This window comes from Oryctolagus cuniculus, chromosome 6, assembly GCF_051225735.1.
Source record: "Oryctolagus cuniculus isolate XC-2025 breed Fujian yellow rabbit chromosome 6, ASM5122573v1, whole genome shotgun sequence".
Taxonomy (NCBI): Eukaryota; Metazoa; Chordata; class Mammalia; order Lagomorpha; family Leporidae; genus Oryctolagus; species Oryctolagus cuniculus.
In genome coordinates this window covers 76084651-76095447 of record NC_142872.1, presented here as the reverse complement: position 1 = coordinate 76095447, position 10797 = coordinate 76084651, and the positions used below count along the sequence as shown (strand labels likewise).

The following is a 10797-nucleotide window of genomic DNA, read 5'->3' as shown; positions in this document are numbered from 1 at the left end:
CCAAGTGCCTGGGCCCTGCACCCCATGGGAGACCAGGAGAAACACCTGGCTCCTGCCATCGGATCAGTACATCGCTCCAACCTTAGCGGCCATTTTGGGGTGGGGGGTGAACCAACGGAAGGAAGACGTTTCTCTCTGTCTCCCTCTCTCACTGTCTAACTCAGCCTGTCCAAAATAAATGTTTGTTTTCGCTGTGGGTGCCATTGTCTTCAAATTCTTGTACTGTCCCTGTGTTTGTCTCATCACTTAACTTTGGGTTTCTATGATAATCCCCTCAGAGAGTCTTGCTCTCTTGCTGCCCTTAAGAGACTAACCACTGTTATTATCCACGATACTCATTTGTGGTGTGAGGTGTGATTAAATGTCATTTTCTGCATGGGGCAGTGGCTCTGAGTTGTGACTATCCCTGGTTTCTCTGCTGATACACGTTTGGAGACTACCAGGCTGGAGTGACTGGGGTTTGAACAATGTCCTTGACCCTTGTAGAAAAGGATCTGAAGACATGTTTCCCTTGGAGGGAGGCCTTTTTTGTGACAAGCACTCTGGGTGTGGTTCACTAAGATTTCTCTTCCCTTCACTTCCCACAGCCAAATGGACATCTTTGTAAGATTTTTACAGTGAGACCCTGGTTGGTTCCTGGAGAGGGAACTGTGGGGAACAACTGGGAGCAACTCGGACTAGACTAAGTTACTGGAATTAAGACTTATTCTATACATCTGCTCTCCCACAATATGGCGCTGGGAGAGGAGAAAACAGCTTCTACACAGCTGCCTCCAGTTCAACCAATAAACTGTAGGACCTGCTCCTGATTGGAGGAGAGCAGCGTACTCGGCGTGTGGGTAGCAGAGTTGGGATTGGTGGAAGAGGACTATAAAGGAGGAGAGAGACAACATACACCAGGAACATCTAAGAGGAACATCTACCTGAGGAACATCTGAGCAGCCCCCGAGAGAGCCGGTCGGCGGTGTGCCGCTCCCCCACGGAAGTGGGGAAAGTGGCAGGGGGAACCGCCCTTCCACGGAGGTGGAAGGACGGTAGCCAACCCGGGAAGAACCAGCAGCAAACCCGGGGAGGGCAGAGCAGACGAAAGAACAACGCAGGGTCCTGTGTCGTTCCTCCACGAAGAGGGGGAGCGACAGGGAACCATGCAAGTGCAGGGCCTTCCTAAGCCTGGAGTCCTTCACTCTCATACCCACGTACAGCTCCTAGGACTCCTCAACGTCACCATTGAGTGTTTCTGTCAGTTTGGGCTCCTGCCTCTTGGGCCAGGTAAATAAGCCTCTGTTTCTGTTTATCTCCAGAAGGGTCTTGCCCTTCAGATTTCAGAGCATGGTTTCCTCTCCCACTTGAGTCTCTCACTGGCCCAATACAATCATTGAATTTCAGTTTGTTCTTTTGTTATTGGTATAATTACAAGAGTGACATCTTTTAAGCTTTTTATATGCCAAGGCTGATACTTAAAAATCTCTTTAGTGTATCATTCCCATCACCTTGTTGCTCTTCACACAGTTTTCTTTTGCTTCTGTATTGAATTCAGAATTTTGTTTTGTTTTGTTTTCAGTTTTTCTTGTTATTTCCTTAACTACTGCCCTGAGAATCCCAACTGGTACTCCTCATAGGAAGGAGCCTGTTGAGGTCGGCTTCACTGACAATGAGAAGAATCAAAGACTGAACATACAAGGAAGCAGTGTACAGGTAAGTAGGGGCTGGCAACTGCTTCAACATGGAGAGTACCCTAAGGAGTATACCTAGAGCAATAGTCTCTTTATAGGTGGGGTGCTCATCCTAGGCTCTAGCCCCGCCACCATTGCTAGAAGCCAGGTAGTCACATGGCCCAACCACTGGTGTCAGACCCACCCCCATCCTAATGGGATTCACTGCCCCTGCTTCCCTGCCCGGTCCCCTGTGAAGTTTTAAAAGGACCTATTCCTGAACACGTGCCTCTCTCTCCCTCTCTGATTCTCTTCATCTCCTGATCTGTCTGTCTGTCTATCTCTTGATCTCCCTCTTACGCTCTCCTTCTCCCTCTTTTCCTTCTTCACCCTTTCCCTCCAATCTGTTGGCTTTCCTCCAATATACGCCTTCCCATAAAAAAAAAAATAGATGGGGTGCTATTATATCCTTGTAGTGCAGCAGCTGGCAAGATAGCCAGAGATCATTAAAATACGGACTGCAATCCAAGAAGCATACTTGTAGCTGTATATTCCTCAGTTAGGATCAATTTTCTATGATCTGGGCCAGCACTGTGGCATAGTGGGTAAAGCCACCTGCAGTGCCAGCATCCTATTTGGGCACTGGTTCAAGTCCCAGCTGATCCACTTCTGAACCAGCTGTCTGCTGTGGCCTAGGAAAGCAGTAGAAGATGGCCCAAGTCCTTGGGCCCCTGCAACCGCGGGGTGGACTTGGAGGAAGCTCCTGGCTCCTGGCTTCCAATTGGCACAACTCCAGTCACTGTAGCCAGTTGGAGAGTGAACCAGCGGATGGAGACCCCTCTCTCTCTCTGCCTCTCCTTCTCTCTCTGTGTAACTTGGACTTTCAAATAACTAAATAAATCTTAAAAATTTTTTTCCTATGGTCCAAAAGGTTATCCCCTGCAGGTGATTTGCATCTCTGGGTGGGGCTTATATCCCCCATTGACTTAAAAGAGAGACTCCAACAACTGTCCCTCCACAGTATTTTTTAAAGATTTAATTATTTATTTGAAAGAGTTACGGAGAGGGAAAGAAAGAGGGAGAGAGAGAGAGAGAGAGAGAGAGAGAGAGAGATTTCTTCCATCTGCTGGTTCACTCCCCAAACGGCTGCAAGGAGTGGAACTGGGTGATGTGAAGCCAGGAACCAGGAGCTTCGTCTCGGTCTCCCACATAGGTCCATGGGCCCAAGGACTTGGGCCATCCTCTGCTGCCTTCCCAGGTGCTTTAGCAGGGAGCTATTGGAAGTGGAGCAGGTGGCGCCCATATGAGATGCTGGAACTGCAGGCTACCGTACTATCCATTACACCGCAGTGCTGGCTCCTTGCCATGGTATTTTAATAATAAACAATAAAAAAAGTTTCTTCTTCTATATACACATTCTTGGTACCTTAAAATTAATGAGGAAATTATAAAGATAAATAAGTTAATAATTTAACTATACTACAAATAATTACACTTAAAACTTGCATGTAATTTATTCTCTTTCATGCCAGAAATTAATTATTTGTAATATATTATATATGTGCAAAAGCGAAACCACAAACTGAATATAATAGTAAATACGAAAGCGAGCCCTAAAGTGTTGCTAGTTATTTTTTAATTTATTTGAGCATCAGAGGGAGAGACAGATTGAAAGCTCCCATGTGCTGTTCGTTTCCCAAATGCTGGCAGTAGCTGGAGCTGGGTGGGAGCCTGAGCCAGGCTGAAGCTGGGAGCCAGGAGCTCAATCCAGGTCTCCCATGTAAGTGGCAGCAACATCACTGCCTCCTAGGGTCTACGTTAGCAGATACTCTGATTTGGGCTACTCATGTTTAACTAGTAGTCTAAGCACCTCACTCAGGTTTTACTAAGAGCCATTTCTTGTTACACTTAAAATATTTCTGTTTGTTTTGCTCTATTGATTCTGACTCTGCATTTTGCATTTTGTGGGTAGTTCCTTAATGTAGTTGATATGCATAGTTAGATATCTAATTTCCTTTGAGTCCCTATGTTAACTCATAGCTTTTCTTTTTCTTCCATATCTTATTTTGCAATGATTACTTCCTTGTAGCTCCTATGATATATCTTGTGATATTTTGTTTTTCTGTATTATTATTATTAGTAGTAGTAGTAGTAGCAATAGCAGTAGTAGTATTTTATTATAGAGCTGGGGCTAGGTCAGACTGAAGCCAGGAACCTAGAACTCCATTAGGAACTCCCACATGTGCGGCAGGGCCCCAGGTGCTTCCCCAGGTGCATTACCGGGGGCTGGATCAGAAGTGGGGTAGCTGGGTCATCAACTGACTCTCATATGTGATACCAGCATCACAGACGGCAGCTTAGCCAGCTGTGCCCCAACTCTGGCTCTCCATTTTTGTCTTAATAAACACACGTAACTGCTAGTACCACTGCAGTTATTTTCAGCAATGTTTATGGAATCAATGCATATTTTGTTAATGCCTTATTCATCTTTTTTTCTTTTTTGCTTTACTACAATAGCTTTTTAATTACTCTTTTTCTGTTTTTGTTTCATTACTTTGGCTAGTTATTCCTTTGAATTATTAAGTTTTCTTTGTTCTTTCATATCTAAAACTATTTTGACTTTTGGGTTGTAGTTTTGCACAGAATTCAGGTGTAAAAATTTTAAGTAGATAGAGTTGTCTCATTTTGAAGATGTTAGTATATTCTAAAATTTTATCAATTCTGAAATGACTGCTGTTATTCTTATTGTTGTCCCTTTATATCTTTTAATGCTTTTATTGTTTGTGTACTTCAGTTTTAGTATGTTATTTTGCAGGAGCCTGATGCTTTGACTCACAAAGATATTCAGTATCAGTTTCTATTCCTCTTTCTGCAGCCTTGAATTTATGATTGGATTTATATTAATGATAGCTATTTAAAGTTGGAGAATGATGCATGAGGACTAGGTTTATGGCTGTACACTCTGTTCAGTAATATTATCTACTGTGATATTTTATGTTGCATATCATCAAAATTAATGGGGCCACATGAGCTATCCCAGACACATTTCCAGACTAGCCTTTCCAGAGATTTGCACAGGCCATTCTGTGTGTGTGTGTGTATTTATGTATTTATGCATATATACAAATATGGCTGTGACTTTAGAGACATTATTCAACTATGTGATAGCCTGATGTGACAGTAGTACTCAGCAATCATTTTCACTCAAAACTATACATAGCTGATAAGTGGTTTATGATCTTGATGTTTGCCTTTCCAGGATAATTTTGCTGGACTTTTAAAAACAGATTATTGATAATGGTGACTTCCTTCTTCATGGGGATCAATACACCTACTTTGATTTACCACCTGCTGACTCTATGGGGTCTTCCAGTTAATCCAAACTGGCTAAATTTTTTTTTTATTAAGGTCACCCCAAGTGGGACGGATGCACAAGTTTTCATATATGATTTATATTGATCATTATTTGGGGCCATCTTTAAATCTGAGGATTCATCTCTTTCTTAATTTCTGGCAATGCTCCAGATAATATTCATTACATATTGTCGCTTCACTGAGTTTGCTATGTTTTGTTTCCTGGAAACCTCATTAAATGTATGTTTTTATTTATTTATTTATTTATTTATTTATTTATTTTTTATTTGACAGATAAAGTCAGACAGTGAGGAGAGAGACAGAGAGAAAGGTCCTCTCTCCGTTGGTTCACCCCCCAAAATGGCTGCCACAGCCGGAGCTACGCTGATCCGAAGCCAGGAGCCAAGAGCTTCTTCCTGGTATCCCATGGAGGTGCAGGTGCCCAAGTACTTGGGCCATCCTCCACTGCCCTCCCGGGCCACAGCAGAGATCTGGACTGAAAGAGGAGCAATCAGGACTAGAATCCAGACCCCACATGGGATGCCGGTGCCGCAGGCAGAGGATCAACCAAATGAGCCAGGGTGCCGGCCCCTCAATGTGTGTTAATACTTCTCAATCTGTTTTCAATTGTCTTCATTTATTCTCTATAGTTTCTAATTCTGTTTTCTATAGTACCCAGATTTTATTTATAATTCCCATTTTTGGAAAGACAATTTCTGTTCACTAATATTCCTTATGCAAATTCAAGTCTATTGTATTTTTATTTTTTATTACTTTTTTAATTTCTAAAATACTCACTTAGTTATTTTTATAGCCAGCTTTTGTGTATTTATTCCTATGCAGAAGTTACTAATCTTTTCTGTGGAATTATTTTCCCTTTTATTCTGGAGAGATGTTTGATCATACTAATCGCAGCATCATTTTTAGATAACTTAATTGATTCTGACTTTAGAAGCTCATTTTCCTCTTAATTATGGGATATGTTGATTTCCTTTTACAGAAAGAGACTTTCTTCTATCTCCTTATTTAGCAGCAACATTGAGATACACTTGAAATTTAATATGCATTTATGGTATTGTTTTCCTTTATTGTAAATCTGTATTACAGTGATTGATGTCATGTGGAGTAAAGTGGTAATCCTAGTTAAGAATAATCAAAGCTAAACACAGAATAATATCATCTATGAATGTATTTACTCTTCATTAAGATAATACTGCAATATTCCACATCAAAACCACATGAGATACACATTGCTATCAATATTGATTTGCAAATAGGTATTTCCAGAAAAGACATGCTTAATTTAATCTATTCTAATTTAAGTGCTAAGGACACTAGGTAACAGGTGAAGGAAACAGGTATAAGAACTGAGACAACATTGAGGACAAAAAAGAAAGCCATGTTAAAGGCCAGCCTATAGTGGCTAAGCATTTTGGAATACGTATTATTTTTGAATATTGTTGAGGTTGATTTGTTCTGAGTGGAGGAGCGTGGTGGGGGCAAGAGGCACAGAGTCACCACACAGACACAGGGAGTCGATTCAAAGCAGGCCAGAGGCGAGCAGCCTGCAGACTCATTTATTGCAGTTAGTAAAGCAGCTTAAATAGCCAAGGCAGCTAACCCGGTCAAGGGGTGGTTTATGCCCTAACCAATCACAGCCTGTTGGCAGGCACTATCCGAAGCCATCCAATCACAGCCTGTTGCTAGGCAGGCTCCATTGCCAGGTGGGTTTTGAAGCCATTCCTGAGTAACTGACGCTGGCTTGCCAGCGGCCATCTTGGCATGGCCTTCTCATTCCAGCACAGAATATGGAATTTAAAACTGAGAAGTTCAGCAGGTAGTTGCAGAGATAAGCTTAACACCTAAGGAAAATATATCATATACCACTCGCTCTATCTTATACAGTATTAATGCATTTCAATGGTTTCTAAGAAACTACATTATAAACTACATGCATTGTATAAAACGTTATATTACTTTTCTTCAAAATACTTTAACAACTATTGGTTTGTAGTGTAATTTAAAATCCATCTTTGGGATGAACATTTGGCACAGTGGTTGAGACTTTGGACACCAACATCCATTTGTGTCTTGGTTCAAGTCCAGGCTCCTTCGCTTCTCGTTCCAGCTTCCTGCAAATGCAGACCGGGAGGTAATAGTATTGGCTCAAGTAGTTGGGTCCCTACCATCTATGTGGTAGGCATAGATGGAGTTCCTGACTCCTGGCTTTGATCAGGCCCAGCCCTGACTGTTGCTGGCATTTTGAGAGTGAAACAGTATATGGAAGATCTCTCTGTTTGTGTCTGTCTTAAAAATAAAAAAGTAAAAATAAATAAATTCTATCTTTGTCTTCACAAAGTTCTCTGGTTACATGCACTATTTAAGAGTCTTAGAAAAAGAAAAATTGTTTACCAAAAGTAGAGATAAGAATATTTTAGGACTATGGATCTTGAAAAGTGATGGACTGCACAGGTAGGGCTAATCCAACGTAATACCACTACTTTGGCAGCATTTGATTTTAGTACCAGCAGGTGTTTCTACTGTATCCCGCTTCATGGGAGACCACCTTTGTAATTTGTTTGAGGAAATTAGCCCTTGCTTAAAGATGTGCCTGTATGTGTTTAAATTTATAAGAAGCTAAAAACAATTACCTGCAGAAGTGCATGAGACTTTATGGTTCTACAGCCACGCCGACTTTTAGTACTATCACACCACTTAATTTCAGCCCTTTCCAGGTATTTCATTGTAGTTTCAATTGCATTTTCTAATTAATTATACTCAACATGTGCTTATTGACCATTATGTATCTATTTTTATAAAGTGTCTGTTTTTTTATTTTTATTGTATATTTTATCATTGTATTGTAAAATTTCACTTCTAAATTTTTGATACAATTTTTGTCATATACCTGTTATAAATATTTTCTCCCAGATTGTGACTTGCCTTTTTTTATCTGAATGGTGTCTTTTGATTAGATCATAATTTTAATGAGATCTGATATGTGATTAATATAATATTGTACATATATTTTTTCTTTGTTCTAAGAAAAATTTAACCTTCTTCAAATTCTGAAGGTTTTTCCCATCTTTCTTTCTGGGAACTTCACAATTTTAACATTTTTAAAAGCACCAGCCCTTTTAAATTGGTGACACAGATCCCAAATATATGACATCCCAAAATCTGACATAAAAAATTTACTGATTGAAGATGTAATTGCCCAGAAAATCAGAAAATTAACTGGTAAATTTACTGATTTTAAGGATTTAATATATTCCCCCAATTGTTTCTTTTTCTTCCTCTTCTCTCTCTCTCCTTCCTTTCATGCTTTTAGATAGAGATTTATAGATAAAGCTCTAAGCCAGTCAGCCATGCTAACTGCAGACTTTCTGGCTCAGTACCATTTTGGCAAGGAAGATATTCTGGGACTTTTGGATCTCCTACTATCATTAATTATACCACTGGAGGAAAAACCTTCTGAGAAGCTAAGCAGATCTCTTCAAAATCTCCTGCTCCCAGACAAATCTCCCTTATACATCACTTGTAAATCCCAGAGACACTCTGGGTTGGCTGTGACTTGAAAGTCAGACTGATAGCAAACGGTAATCCCGAGCTGGTAAATTGATAGAAATCGTACATTGCTATATTTAATTTGAGAACATAACATCATCTGCTGATCCTCTAGGGCTTGAGCACCAAATTTAAAAGGATATCTGTCTTTCATTTATTTTGTGTGCCCTCGCTGCTACCACCAGCACCAAATGTGCTGGATGTCACGTAATGTCCCAGGGATGCTGGTGTTCTTGCAAATCCCTGCTACCTGCTTTGTCACTACAATCTGTCCTACACATTTCTATTTATACAACAAGCAGTGTGGTAAAAGAAGAAATCTTTATTTTTGCTTTCTCATTTATTTGTTTTCTTGTTTTGCTCCTCGCGTGACTTATTAAAAGTACTGCTTTAAGACTAATGGTTCTTAAATTTATTTAAATCAAAACCCATTATAATCAAATCTCGTTACCTCTCACACAAAGGAGGAATGTGACCATCAATGCAGAGTTTCCTTTAAAATTGTGAGCAATTTTCCATGTATTCACCCTCAACTCTAAAGTGTACCTGGCACTGTATTTTTCATAAATTTACCTAACAAAATCTGTCTTCTGAGGAGTGCATTTGCATAGAAGGAGACCATAAAATCCAGAACACTCCTGCTGATTGAAACACACTTAAGATGATTCCCTGCTGGATTTCTGTAAATTTCATGAATCTTTCAGAGAGGCCTGAGGAAACTGATATTGTCAGCTATGTGCACTATTTAGGAAGGAAGAATTTACCTTTTCTTTTCTTTCTTTCTTTCTTTTTTTTTTTGTCTCCCTGGTTCTTTTATGTTCCATTAATTAAGAAAAAAGTTAACTTGTGTTTGCTCCTGTTTTAATCCAAGTCGAATCTCACAAGTTATTTTATTTAAAAATTATGTGCCGTATTATTAGATTATATCTGTTGCTTTTTTTTCTTCCTGTTTAGTTTCACTTTTTTCTTATTTGAAAGGCAGAGAGAGAGAGAGAGAGAGAGATCTCCCACTGGCTTACTCCACAGATGCCTACAACAGCTAAACCAAAGCCAGGAGCCTAAAACTCACCAGGTGATAGGGACTCACTGGCAATGGCCAGCTGCCTCCCAGGCGGTGCATTAGCAAGAAACTGAAATGGAGGTGAAGCGTGAACATAGGCCACCAGTTAGGGATGTGAGTGTCCCAAATGACAGACTTACTGATGTGCCAAATGCCTGCACCAAGATCATGCCTTGGTTCCAAGCAATTTTTTACAAACCCCCCTACTAAAGAGTACATAAAGGGTCTTGAAAAAGTTAATGGAAAGTACATATTGTGAAAACTGGTACCTGGATTTCAAAACTTTTTGCACTTATTAAAAATTCCGTTTTCCATGAATGTTTGGAGTACCTTTATATTATTCATTTTGTAATTTTTTTCATTGTATCAAAACCTGAGAGTTCTACACAGAGCATTATGTACAAAGCAGAGCAATATATAATAAGGCTATTCTAGGTATTGTTTATTATTTCTGCCAGTAATAAAAAAACAGAAGTCTTAGATTTTATATTCAATATTATATTTTAGATTTTACAAAATCAACCCAGGGCAAGTTTTTAATGAAGGCAGGATCCTGGTTGTCTTTCAGATGCTGCTGATTTTTTTAAAGATTCATTTTATTTGTTTGAAAGAGAGTTACAGGGAGAAGGAGAGAGAGAGAGAGAAAGAGAGAGAGAGAGAGGTCTTCTATCGCTGGTTCACTTCCTAAATGGCCATAATGGCCAGAGCTACATGGATCCAAAGCCAGGAGCCAGAAGCTTCTTCTAGGCCTCCCATGAGGGTTCAGGAGCCCAAGGACATGGGCCATCTTCCACTGCTTTCCCAGGACATAGCAGAGAGCTGGCTAGGAAGTAGAGCAGCCAGGACTCGAACCGGTGCCCATGACAGATGCCAGCACGACAAGCCAGGGCTTTAACCCACTGTGCTACAGCATCAGCCCCTATGCTGCTGCTTATTAATTGTCATAGACTACTTTTTAGGTTTTTCTATTTGTTTTAAAAAAGAGAATGTTTAATTTTAGTAATTAGGAGTTGCTTTTTGAAATTTATTATATAGTATTTATTAAATATGTACTATTTTCATAGCCCGTGGTTTCTCCCTGAGAAAGCTGCAATCCTGGTGTTATATGCAAGGATAAAAATATAAAGGAGTTTTGCTCTTCAACATCTATTTGACCCTGAACTT

The 10797-nt window shown here is 40.0% G+C and overlaps 1 long non-coding RNA gene across 1 annotated transcript; it reads left to right on the top strand.

Annotated features, from left to right (window-relative positions):
- The first annotated feature begins 845 nt into the window (after positions 1–845).
- On the top strand, positions 846–6513 carry LOC149126190 (uncharacterized). Its single transcript, XR_016235637.1, has 3 exons — positions 846–1269; positions 1562–1695; positions 5301–6513. It is a non-coding gene; the product is annotated as an uncharacterized LOC149126190 (long non-coding RNA).
- Positions 6514–10797: the final 4284 nt, after the last annotated feature.